This window comes from Mustela nigripes, chromosome 2 (assembly GCF_022355385.1).
Source record: "Mustela nigripes isolate SB6536 chromosome 2, MUSNIG.SB6536, whole genome shotgun sequence".
Classification (NCBI taxonomy): Eukaryota; Metazoa; Chordata; class Mammalia; order Carnivora; family Mustelidae; genus Mustela; species Mustela nigripes.
In genome coordinates this window covers 123834504-123845605 of record NC_081558.1, presented here as the reverse complement: position 1 = coordinate 123845605, position 11102 = coordinate 123834504, and the positions used below count along the sequence as shown (strand labels likewise).

General features: G+C 42.9%; 1 protein-coding gene and 1 pseudogene across 2 annotated transcripts in view; one reads left to right on the top strand and one right to left on the bottom strand.

Moving 5' to 3' along the window:
• FNDC3B (fibronectin type III domain containing 3B) overlaps window positions 1-11102 on the top strand; it is a 338247-nt gene continuing 327145 nt past the window's right edge. Inside the window, exon 1 of one of the 2 annotated variants that reach the window (XM_059391541.1) lies at window positions 1-199. The gene's annotated coding sequence lies outside the window, so the exon portion shown is untranslated. Of the gene's footprint in view, window positions 200-778; window positions 1122-11102 lie in introns of those variants that run through there. The other variant, XM_059391542.1, reaches the window with a different exon arrangement.
• LOC132012636 (U4 spliceosomal RNA) lies at window positions 9810-9873 on the bottom strand (annotated as a pseudogene).

Here is an 11102-nt window from a genome sequence, read left to right as displayed (position 1 = left end):
TTGACATGGCGGAATCCCCCATCAAACCCTCCTGGTAGTTATTTGAGCGGCGGCGGCGGCCGGAGGAGGAGGAGAGCTGCGGCGGCGGCGGCGGGAGCGGCGGAGGGGACAGCGGGGATCCTCGGGGCTGCCGGCTGGGAAGGCGTGGGCAACCCGGTGTGTGGCGCGCCCGGAGCCCCGCGTTTCAGCCCGAGGGAAGGTAAGGCTTGCAGGATCGGGAGACTGGAGGGGACCGGGACCCCACGCCTCGGCCACCAGGTCCCGCGCGCTGGAAAGCCCCGGCCGGACGCCGAGTCCGTGGGAGTGCGATCTCGTCCCGGAGCGCTCCTGGCGCGCCGGGCTTCCCGGGGAAAACTTGGCGCCACACTGCTGGGGCACCCTGCGTTCGCCTGGGCACCCCAGGAACACGGGGCCCGGGAGAGGGTTGGCCTCCACTTTGGGGCCGCATCTTGCTGGGCTCCGGCCCCCCGCCCGTGTCCCCCACCCCACCCCCCCTGCAGCTTCCCTGGGCTTGGAGGAGGGAAAGAAGCGGGTAGATTCTTCTTGATGAAAAAAAAATCTGGGCAGTGGCTCCCGGGCTCTCCCTCCCCCCTCGCCCTCCCCATCCTTCCCAGCAGATTCTGTCCGAGGAATCCGCTCCCCCTCCCGGAATCTCCGCGGCAAGAACGCTGCCCGGGAGGGGGAGGGCGGGCGGAGAGGCCGAGGAATCTTCGACGTGTCACTTTCAGAGGCTGTAGATTTCCATATGGTGGAGGGAGGAGGGCGGGCGAGCAAAGTGGGGCTGGAAGTTGGGGCCGCCTCTCCGCGCCGGGCGGGGGGCGGGCCGGGATCTCGGACCCCAGGATGCTCGCGGGGAGGGTCCGGGCCCACAGCCCCGGGAGCGGTGCCGGCCCCCTGCCCCCGGCCGGGCCTCTCCAGGACACTCCCCGTCCCGCCGCTGGCCACCTCCGTGCGCGCCACGTCCTCCCTCTCCGTCCTGCCCCCCGGGCTCCCCCCGGGCTGGGGGCGGTAACCGGCGGCCCCGGCTGGACTCGGCGAGACCAGCGGCTGGAAGATCGGGCGGGGGAGCGGGGCGCGGCGGGAAGGAGCGGGCGACCCGGTGTGTGGGCCAGCGAGCTCCGGTCAGTCGGTCACCCCGAGGGGCGCCCGGGCCGGGGGTGGGGCGGGCGGCGGAATCCGCGCCCGGAGGCGGCCGGGAGGGGCCGCGCGGACCGTCTGGTGCCCGCGGCGGGGCGGGGGCTGGCTGGCGTGGGAAGGGCCTGTCACCCTAGGAGGAAAGTGGGGCCTCCGGCTGTGCCCGCGAACTTTCCCAAAGGTCCGGGTCCGGGCGTCCCGTGGGAGCCCAAGCCCCAGGGCCCGGTGTCCCGGGAGACGGGGCTGGGCCGCCTGGCGGCGCCGTTGGCGGGGAGGCTTCCAGGAGTGCGCGATTTGGAGTTGGAGCTTTTCGAATCCCAAATCCCACCCTGCCATCCCAGACGGAGGGAAGCAGTGGCATATTATCCAGACATTGCCGTTTGCCGACTTCCTTAAAAGTTACAACTTTTTATTTTCTCTTCAGCCGAGCATTTCCTTGGGAAAAAAAAAAAAAAAGGAATTTGGCCGCGATGGGCCGACGCTGAGGCCCCAAACCCACACGTTTATCTCTCCATCCCTGTCGGTTTCTAGTCTCCCTCCCCTTCTCACACCCAGGCTTAATCATATTTTGGAACGGGAGAGATCTTTTGTTGGGTGGGCACCCTTTGATTTGCTTGTCCGTTTATTTTTTAATGTGCGGCTAATTTGATTTGAATTTCCTCCAGTTTCCAGGCCCTGCTAGGGAAAACTAAGAGAGAGGAGTAAGCCACTTTTTTTTTTTTTTTTTTTTGGAAGAGTGGAGAGAGAGGTGGGGCATTGGGAAAGGGGAGGCACCGCGGTTGTGGGCAAAGAGTCAGAGGGAGCAGACAGACCCGGAAGAAAAGGAATCTGCTCTGGAATAACACTTTTTTTTTTTTCTTTTTTTTGAGGCTACAGGCCTTGGGCAAAAATGCACCGCTCTGTTCTGATTTCAGCTGTCTTGAGTTGCTCTTCCACTCTGCAATTTAAAGCTGTGACTTGGGTCCTGGACAGGCGGGAGAAGAGGCCTATACCCCAAGGCAGTCAGTGGCCCTGGTTTTGTGCGGTGTGTGGGGGCTCTTGGTTCCCACTCATTGGAGGCAGGCTTTGTGGACCTAGCGTTCAGTCAATTTCCTGGTTCCCCGGGGAGCAGCTGTTAACCAGAGTAAAGTCTTCTGGGCATGTTTCTGGGGCTGCAAGGGGACCTCACCCATGAAGGTGTAATTCTCACTTTGTTTAGACACTTGAGGGTCACCCACAGACTGGGTAAGAATGAGGTATAGTTGGTTAAAAAAAATCATTAAAAAGTTCTCAAACTCATGTGCTTTTAAAGTGTTCTGGTTTAAATACTAAGAAAAACTTATCTGTAAAGATAGTGTTCATTTTAAAAGAGATGTGAAAAGTGCAAGATATCATCATGGAATAGGGGTTGTAATTTCTAATTACAGTGTATAGAGTTTCAGAAGGATATTCCGGTAACCTTTTAAGACAGACTTTATAAATCCCACATCAGACTGTGGACTATTGGAGAGCCAGTCTTCTGGGATTTTTGGAAGAATGCTTGGGATTGGTTAGGAGACTGTAGGAGCCTAGGTAGTAATTTATTCAGGAAGAGATTGTGCCCCTTTTGCTTAACACTTCATTTAACATGGTAGGATTTGATAGTGTCCTTAGATGTTAGAAGAACTTCTTAAACTTTTCAGTTTAAGAAAGTGAGGCTCATGGGGGGAAAGTGACTTGTCCAGGGTTTCCATCGTTGGTTAAAGTCCAGTATAGGATTGTATTAATAACTCCTCTTTCTTGAATATCTAATGTGTACTAAGCTCTTTGTACTGTGCTTTTTAAATATATTGTCTCATTAAAATTGTAATAGCGGTCTTTAAATTTATGTTATGTTATGGACATTTTACAGACAATGGTGTTGAGGTTCACAAGAATTTAACATCTGTGAGATCACTTTGCTACCAGTAGGGTTTTCTTTGGTGGTGGAAACGGCTCTGTAGCTGCGCTTTCCAATACAGCAGCCACAAGGCATGTTAGCTGTTGTACCTTTGATATGTGCTTAGTGCAACCGAGGAACTCCATTTTACATTTTATTTACTTAAAAAAAAATTGTATTTCCTTTTAATTATTTTAAACTGCGACTTGTGGCTACTGGTTACTGTATTGGAAGTCACAGTGTAGAACTTTCTGACTCTCAAATATGTTTGTGTTTAACAGGGTCATACTGCTTTTTAGATCTAGTTCAGTGTTCTTTCTTAACACCAGAAGATGCTTAGATCCAGCCTTCCAGTGGAATTTAAATGCTGAGTCAGCTATACCTCAGTTTTGCTTTTAAACCTGGAGTGGGTAAAATAAGCACTTTTTTTTTTTTTTAAATGCTTACATAACATAGTTCAAACTGATGGACAAAAATTTAAGTGACATTTTTTTGTTTGGTTAAACTAATCGTTTGTAGGAACAGCTGAAAAGGCAGGCCTTGTTGGTTATTTTAGTATAATGAAAGAGTGTAAATAGGAGGCACTATGAAAAATCACTGGTGGGGGTTAAAAAAAAAATGACCTGATAATATAACCATGTTTACCTATTCACTAGGTGATTCTTTTCATATGATGTCATGTCAGGTAAATAAAAAGGTGAAACCATCATTAACTTTTCCTTATGTAGTTGTAGAATTAATCCGAAGAATTAAAATCGTTGCTTTACTACCAAAGAATAAATTCAACTATAAAACACTATATTTCATCTGTGAATGGGGAAGAATATATCTAAGAGGAAAACAAGCAACCAGCAATACTCTTGGTGGCAAATGGTCAAGTAGTTTTCTGATTAGTAAGTTGAATTTATCTTTGTTGCACTTTAGAATTCATCTGATAGGAGGGATTGCAACAACTTTCATGATTTTGTATGAAATAGTGAAAATTTCAGCTCCTGTTAAGTAAGCATTTATCTGGATTCTATCTATAAATGTCCAGTAACTGAATACTTTTTGGAGGAGGGAGGGCATACTACTTTCAGGAAAAGACAAATGATAAAGTAATCTTTTTATTAGGATTTTTAAAGAAGTAACTTTCAGGTTCAGTATAAATATATCTGAATCTGTTGTGCCTTTCATACTTCCCAGGATTAATTACAGTTCATGATCCTGGTGCGAGAGCATTATTTGATCCTGAAAGACCTAGACTTGTAAATCAGCTTTAAATTGATCTATATTATTTTAGTGTTAGGTGAATTGCATGGCCTCCAGCTTTTTCAAACTTGTCACTTCAATTACAGGTGAGTCATTAGTTAATGACAGTGTTGAGATAGCTGAAACACCCTTTTCATACCCATTCCTGACCCTTGGGAGCATAGTTATTTTCAAGGAACCAGGATAAACACCATATTATAAATAGGATTACAGTGTGACCAGTATGGGAACCACCATTTAACTCATGATACCTGGTTCCATTTGTCTAACGTCAAGGCATTTAATACAAGTGAGAGACTTACTAAAATCTTAAAAGACAAAAGATATTGAGAGATGGGCAGATAATGGGCAAAGATTAGAAATCTTAAATGTCTGATGAGGGCTGTCTCTGAGTATCAGTTTGAAATCAGAATCTGCTCTGCCATGGACTGACTTTACTTTTTAACTGTGTATTTTTGATCCACTTCTGAACCTCTCTTAGTTTGGATTTCCTGATTTTATAAAGAGGAAACGTCTCATCCATGTCTTTTTTTTTCCCCCTGCCAAACGGTTGTCCAAGGAATTAATGAGTCAGTGTATTGAAAAGTGTTTGGTAAAGACTTACACAAACTCCCGTAGTCCCTTACATTCCAGAATAGCTGTTCCTGTGACATTACTTTGCACATTTTTAGAGACCTCCAAATTGCATGTGGACAGTTTGAAAAAGAATTTATTTTTCCCTTTTTGATGAGTAAATAAAGCTTAAAGCTTCACATTGTTGTGTTCATTTTCTCCTTATTCTGAATGAATAGTTGATTTGTGACCTCTCAAAAATTGTACTTTACATAAGTCGTCCCAGCTCCATGTTTTGGGCAAGTTTTTCCTTAGCTGTAGCTGATAGCTGGCTAGCATTGCTGACGTGGACATGAGTCTGTTTGATTTGGGGTTTTTCTTGAGATCAAGGGGAAAAATGCAGTCTTTTAGAGGAACTTTCAATACTGAATGTTAGAGGCATAAGGCTTTAGTCATTGTATATTATCCAAGTAAGCCTATTATTTGAGCTTCCAGTAATTACAGCTGAGAATGGGGGGAAAAGAATATTTTCAGGTCCAGGGAGCTTTGCACCTTACCTGTGTTTCCATTTTAGAAGTCGTAATTGCCATTTTTCACATTAATGAGGTTAATCCATTAAATGAGAGTTTTTTGGTAAAAGACATTTTCAAGCAAACCTTATTTCTCATCCTGTGGCTGTTGGGAATATGCCCAAGTGCTTGAGGAGAAGCTTTATTCTTTAGTTTACTTTGAATATAGAGAGATAGATATATCTATACATATACAGATGTACACACACATATATATAGTATAGGTATATATATATATATATATATACTTTATACATAAATAGTATATATATACTAGATATATCTATACATATACAGATACACATATATAATAAATAATGCAGGTATATATATATACACTACTTATACATAAATAGTATATATATACTATACACTTACATATATGTATATATATGTGTCTGTGTACACACACACACCTTTTTTTGCCACCGACTGTGGCGCAGTCGGTTAAGCATGTGACTCTTGGTTTTAGCTCAGGTCAAGATCTTAGGAGTCTTGACATCAAGCCCCACATGGGGCTCTGTGGTCCGAGACTAGTCTGCTAAAGTTTTTCTTTCCTTCTCCATACCTCCGCACACTCTGGCAGGCGCGCGCTCTCTCTCTGCCAAATAAATAAATAAATAAAAGAATATGAGGTATGGTATGGTGTTATGTGCTTCAGCAAGGCAGAAAGTACTTGCATCGTCATTAGACAGGCAGGTCTCTGTACAAGTCAAGCACAGGCCCGCTGGGCAGATGACCTGATGCTACTTTGGGGCTTCGCAAGGTAAAACTCAGGAGAGGCTTGTGCCTACTCAGGAGCTTATCTGGAGGGGAATTGTTGATGGTGCAGTTTTACTGTCTAGGATCGGTCTCTGTGGACCAAAAAGATGGGGTGTTGGCGAGGGCATGGGGGACAGGAAGTTTTTTAGGCCGCCAGATGTAAATCAGCTAAGGTAGTGTGGGGGTGTTTCTCATTTTGAAAGTGGATCCATCTTTGAATCTTTTCTATTTGCCCCTACTCGAGATACGCAAGTCTAGCATTCTATAACTCCTAGATTGAAATTTTCAGTGCCCTTGGCTGATGAGATGCCCTTGTTGGCAGTGCTCACTGTTGTTTCAGGCATTGGCTCCTAATGTTTTGTTTCTTTGATATCTTGACACTGCTTGTCAGTTTTAAATAACTGGAGGGAGAAGGTTTTAGTGAGATGGTATTTAATTTTATTTCATTCACTTACTTAGTGCCTCAGAAAGCATTTCTTTTTTTTTTTTTTTTTTTTTAAAGATTTTATTTATTCATTTGACAGAGAGAGATCACAAGTAGGCAGAGAGGCAGGCAGAGAGAGAGAGAGGAGGAAGCAGGCTCCCTGCTGAGCAGAGAGCCCGATCCCAGGACCCTGAGATCATGACCTGAGCCGAAGGCAGCGGCTTAACCCACTGAGCCACCCAGGCGCCCTCAGAAAGCATTTCTTGAGTTCTAGACTAGATTCTTTGTTAATGGGATATTCTACTCTATTCTGACTTTTTTGGGACAAATACAAAGCATTTTTTATTAACTTACAGGGTATTTTGTTTGTATTTTTGGAATGTTGTGTAGAGAACAGTGTCTGCCACCAAACTTCTAGGGCAGGATGGTAGCAACTTCAACTCTTTAGTCCTTTCTGAAATTTGAGAAGTGTTAAAATTGCAGCACTTACAGGCTATGTTTAAAACTAAATTTATATTGGAATTTAAGTTTTCTGATACATCCTCCTTTTAACTCTGGAAGTTGAAGATTTCTATAAAGGCAACCAATCAGAAAAGTTTACTTGAACTAAGTTAGTTTGATACCAACTCCTGGTCTTCAATTATGAAGAGCTTTCTGTTGAAGTAACTATCTAGAAAATTGTTTTCATATATGAGCAAATGTAAATTTGAGAATGATTGAAGCCTCTGAAATCCCAGGAAATAGCGTGATTTAATTTATTCCTAAGGGATTTAACTTCTCTGTAACTGGTGAAAGAGGGGTCTTTATTAAAAATAACTCCATTGTTCTTGATGTAACTAATTAGGAATTTGCAATTATCCAGGCAAGCCTAGGATAAAGTTTGGTTTCCTATTCTCTATGAAAAGGTTTTACTGTTAACAGAAGTTTAAATAGATCATAAGAGGAAATATTTTCCAAATTAGGAGAACAAACTATTTTTAAGCACTTTGGAAAAATCAGTTGTAAAAACAGTGTAAAACTGCAGTAGGGGTTGAAGCTGGTTCTCCTGGGGGTGTGTTCAGTAGAGACCCAAGAGCCCTTGGCATTGTTGATGAACTCAGTGCTATCCCTTGCTAGGAACAGTTTACTAGCAAAAGTTAGAACTATATTTTTGTATGCAGAGTAAAGCACAACAACAAGCAAATATCTTTCACACCTTACCCCACCAGTAGACTTCAGTTATGTCTGTTTATTTGTTTTGGAGTTTTTCTGTTGACATTTGCTTCGCTACTTGTTAATTTCTTTTATCACCTGTAAGCACTTGGTGGCAGATGGGTGAGAGCAGGTGTTAAAAGTTTAAGAATATCGTTATTACTTTTAGTTGCCTATCTCCCCTTCCTAGCCATTTGGGCAAACTTGTGGAAAGTCCTGGATGTAGTATTTAAATAAGCCCATTACGCGCCCTCCTCTGCTTTTACTAAAGCAGGACCTTCCTGGGCAGCTGAAAGAACTGACTGGTAAGAAGAATAAGTTTCTTTAAAAATACTTCAGTGTATTTATATCCAGTTACTCAGACAATGAAGTTTTCGAGTATATGACTTTTTAGGGGTCAGTTTTTACAGTACAAGTTTTATGTGTGGGATACTTCATATATTTTTAGGATATTATGCTTTCTTTTATATTTTGGGGTTTTTTTTTCCCCTTTTAAGTGTCTCTTCCATTGTTTAAGTTGTTTAGGAGGACAATACTATCTTTAGAGAGTGCTTTTTCTGGTTTTTCTTTTGTGTTTTTCTCTTGTCTCAAAAATGATTCCATTTTAGAGTAATAGAGTTAAACATTATTCTGAATTAGTGAATCAGAAAAGACTTGAAAGTACATTGACTTGGAACCCTACTGTATTGCTGTTGAGCACATAAAAGGTAGAGCTGCATGGAAAATGGTTTTGTGGTTTCTCAAAAAAATGAATATAGAATTACCTAGCAACTCCATTCTTAGGTGTGTTCCCCAAATAATTAAAAGCAGTGACTCCCACCGATACTTGAACACCAGTGTTTATAGCAGCGGTGTTTATAATATCGTAAAGGCGGAAACAACCCAAGCGTCCATTCACAGATAAATGGATAAACCAAGTGCAGTAGATACTTACAATGGAATATTATTCAGCCATAAAAAGGATTGGAATGGTATAAAATGCATGAACCTTGAAAACATGCTGAGTGAGAAAAGCCAGACACAAAAGGACAAATGCTATGAGTTTCCACTTACATGAGGTACCTAGAAGAGATAAATTCGTAGTCACAAAGTAGAATAGAGATTACCGGGGCTAAGGGAAGGGGAATAGGAGTTCCTGTTTAGTGGATATAGAGATTCTGTTTGGGATAAGGAAGTTTTAGAAAGACTCACGGTGATGGTTGTGTAACATTGTGAATGTACTTAATGCCACTGAAATTGTATGCTTAAAGATGGTCAAAATGATAAATGTGTTGTTATGTATATTTTACCATAATACAAAGCAAGAAAAGATATTGAAGATTTATTCCACACCATCTCCATTCGTCTCTAGTTGCTCCGCCTTGGTTTACCTCCTTACTCCTTACTGCTGGTGTTTTTTTGTCTGTTTGTTTTTCTTTCCTCCTCCTCCTCTTGCATTCTTTTTTTTTTTTTTTTAAAAGGATTTTATTTATTTGACAGAGATCACAAGTAGTCAGAGAGACAGGCAGAGAACGGGGGAAGCAGGCTCCCTGGGACCATGATCTGAGCTGAAGGCAGAGGCTTTAACCCCCTGAGCCACCCAGGCGCCCCCTCCTCTTGCATTCTAAGGAGAGATTCCCCTAGGTCATTTTTAGAGATCAGAGTGCCCTCATTTTATTAACTGACTTGAATTTAAGACCCTGTTTAAGAGTAGTAGATCTCTGGAGGGAGGGGAAAAGACATTTTAATATTTAGATGAACCTGGTAGTTTATTAATACCCAAAGACAATGTAGGTACTTAAAGGTAAAGTAATCTATGCTGAATTTCACTGTGAGTCAGCCAGAAATCAGGGATGTGCACTTAGACTTGTCATATTTTCTATTCCATTAGCTCTTCAGTACTTTAGGAGAAATACTTAGAAACGTTCTAAGTTGTTTCAGTTAGTACGCACGTTTGAAGTGTTTAGGTGCTAACATTCTTCTGGTCCTTAGACTAAACCCTGTTGGAAGGGATAGAGTGAAGAAAGCATGTAGTATTCTGTTTTATTCATTATTAGCAGTAATCACGCCTCAGATAAACCTCATTGGCTGCGATACTGCCACTGCGTAAAGGTTTTTTCCATCATTATGAACTTGTCCCTTGCAGCTAGTAATTTTGTGGTAGTTACTGTTCCCTGAATGTTGGTGGTTTGTTTTTGTTTTTTGCTCCTGAGATACTGCTGTTGAGTTTGGGTAGGTCACTTACAAAAAGATGGTGGGATTTCCATTAAGTGATTAAGTATAAAACTTAAACATCAGGTATAAAGTGCATGTTCGGAATACAAGAAAGAAAAAAATTCAGGTGGAAAGATTTAAGTTCATACACAAATAAGTTATAGGGAAAATTACATTACTTTAATTATATATGTATGTAATTAAAGTAATAAAAAAAGTATTTGTTGTCCATAAGAGTTCATTAATTCCTGAACTCCTAGAAAACAGTATAAAGTTGCAAGGGTATATGATGGTACTGAGTGTGTGCTCTGCTCACTCTGTGGTGTACTGTATTTTCTTTGCTGTGTATATGTAAACGGTATTCATGCCATAGCAGGTGATTTTGTGGCCTACTAATTACTCCCTCCAGAGGCATTCTCATGACCAACTGATAACAAAAGGCAGTGAGATGATCTCTTTATATCTAGTAGAGATATGAAGAATCATAACTTGTTTGCAGAGTAGTCTTTTGTTGTTGTTGTTAAAGATTTTACTTATTTGACAGAGACCGTGAGATCCCAAGTAGGCAGAGAGGCAGGCAGAGAAAGAAGGGGGAAGCAGACTCCCCGCTGAGCAGAGAGCCAGATGCTGGGCTGGATCCCAGGACGGAGATCATGACCGGAGCCAAAGGCAGAGGCCTAACCCACTGAGCCACCCAGGCACCCTGCAGAGTGCTCTTCATTAATTTTTGCCTACTCTAAAGAAAAGAATGTCCTATTCCATTTTGCATACCCTCATTACGTTCCAGAGCCTCCTCTTAGGTCATTTGTAGTTTTCTTTAAATTCTTCTAGGACTGGGCACCTGGGTGGCTTGGTGGGTTAGGGCTTCTGCCTTCAGCTCGGGTCATGATCACGGGGTCCTGGGATCGAGCCCCGCATCGGGCTCTCTGCTCGGCAGGGAGCCTGCTTCCCCCTCTCTCTCTGCCTGTCTCTCTGCCTACTTGTGATCTCTCTCTATCAAATAAATAAATAAAATATTAAAAAAAAATAAATTCTTCTAGGACTTTATCTGTGCTTTGGAGACCATTTGTCCTTTTCGATGTTGTCTTATTGTCTCCTTGCCCCTCTAACTTGAATGTGGGAGTGATAA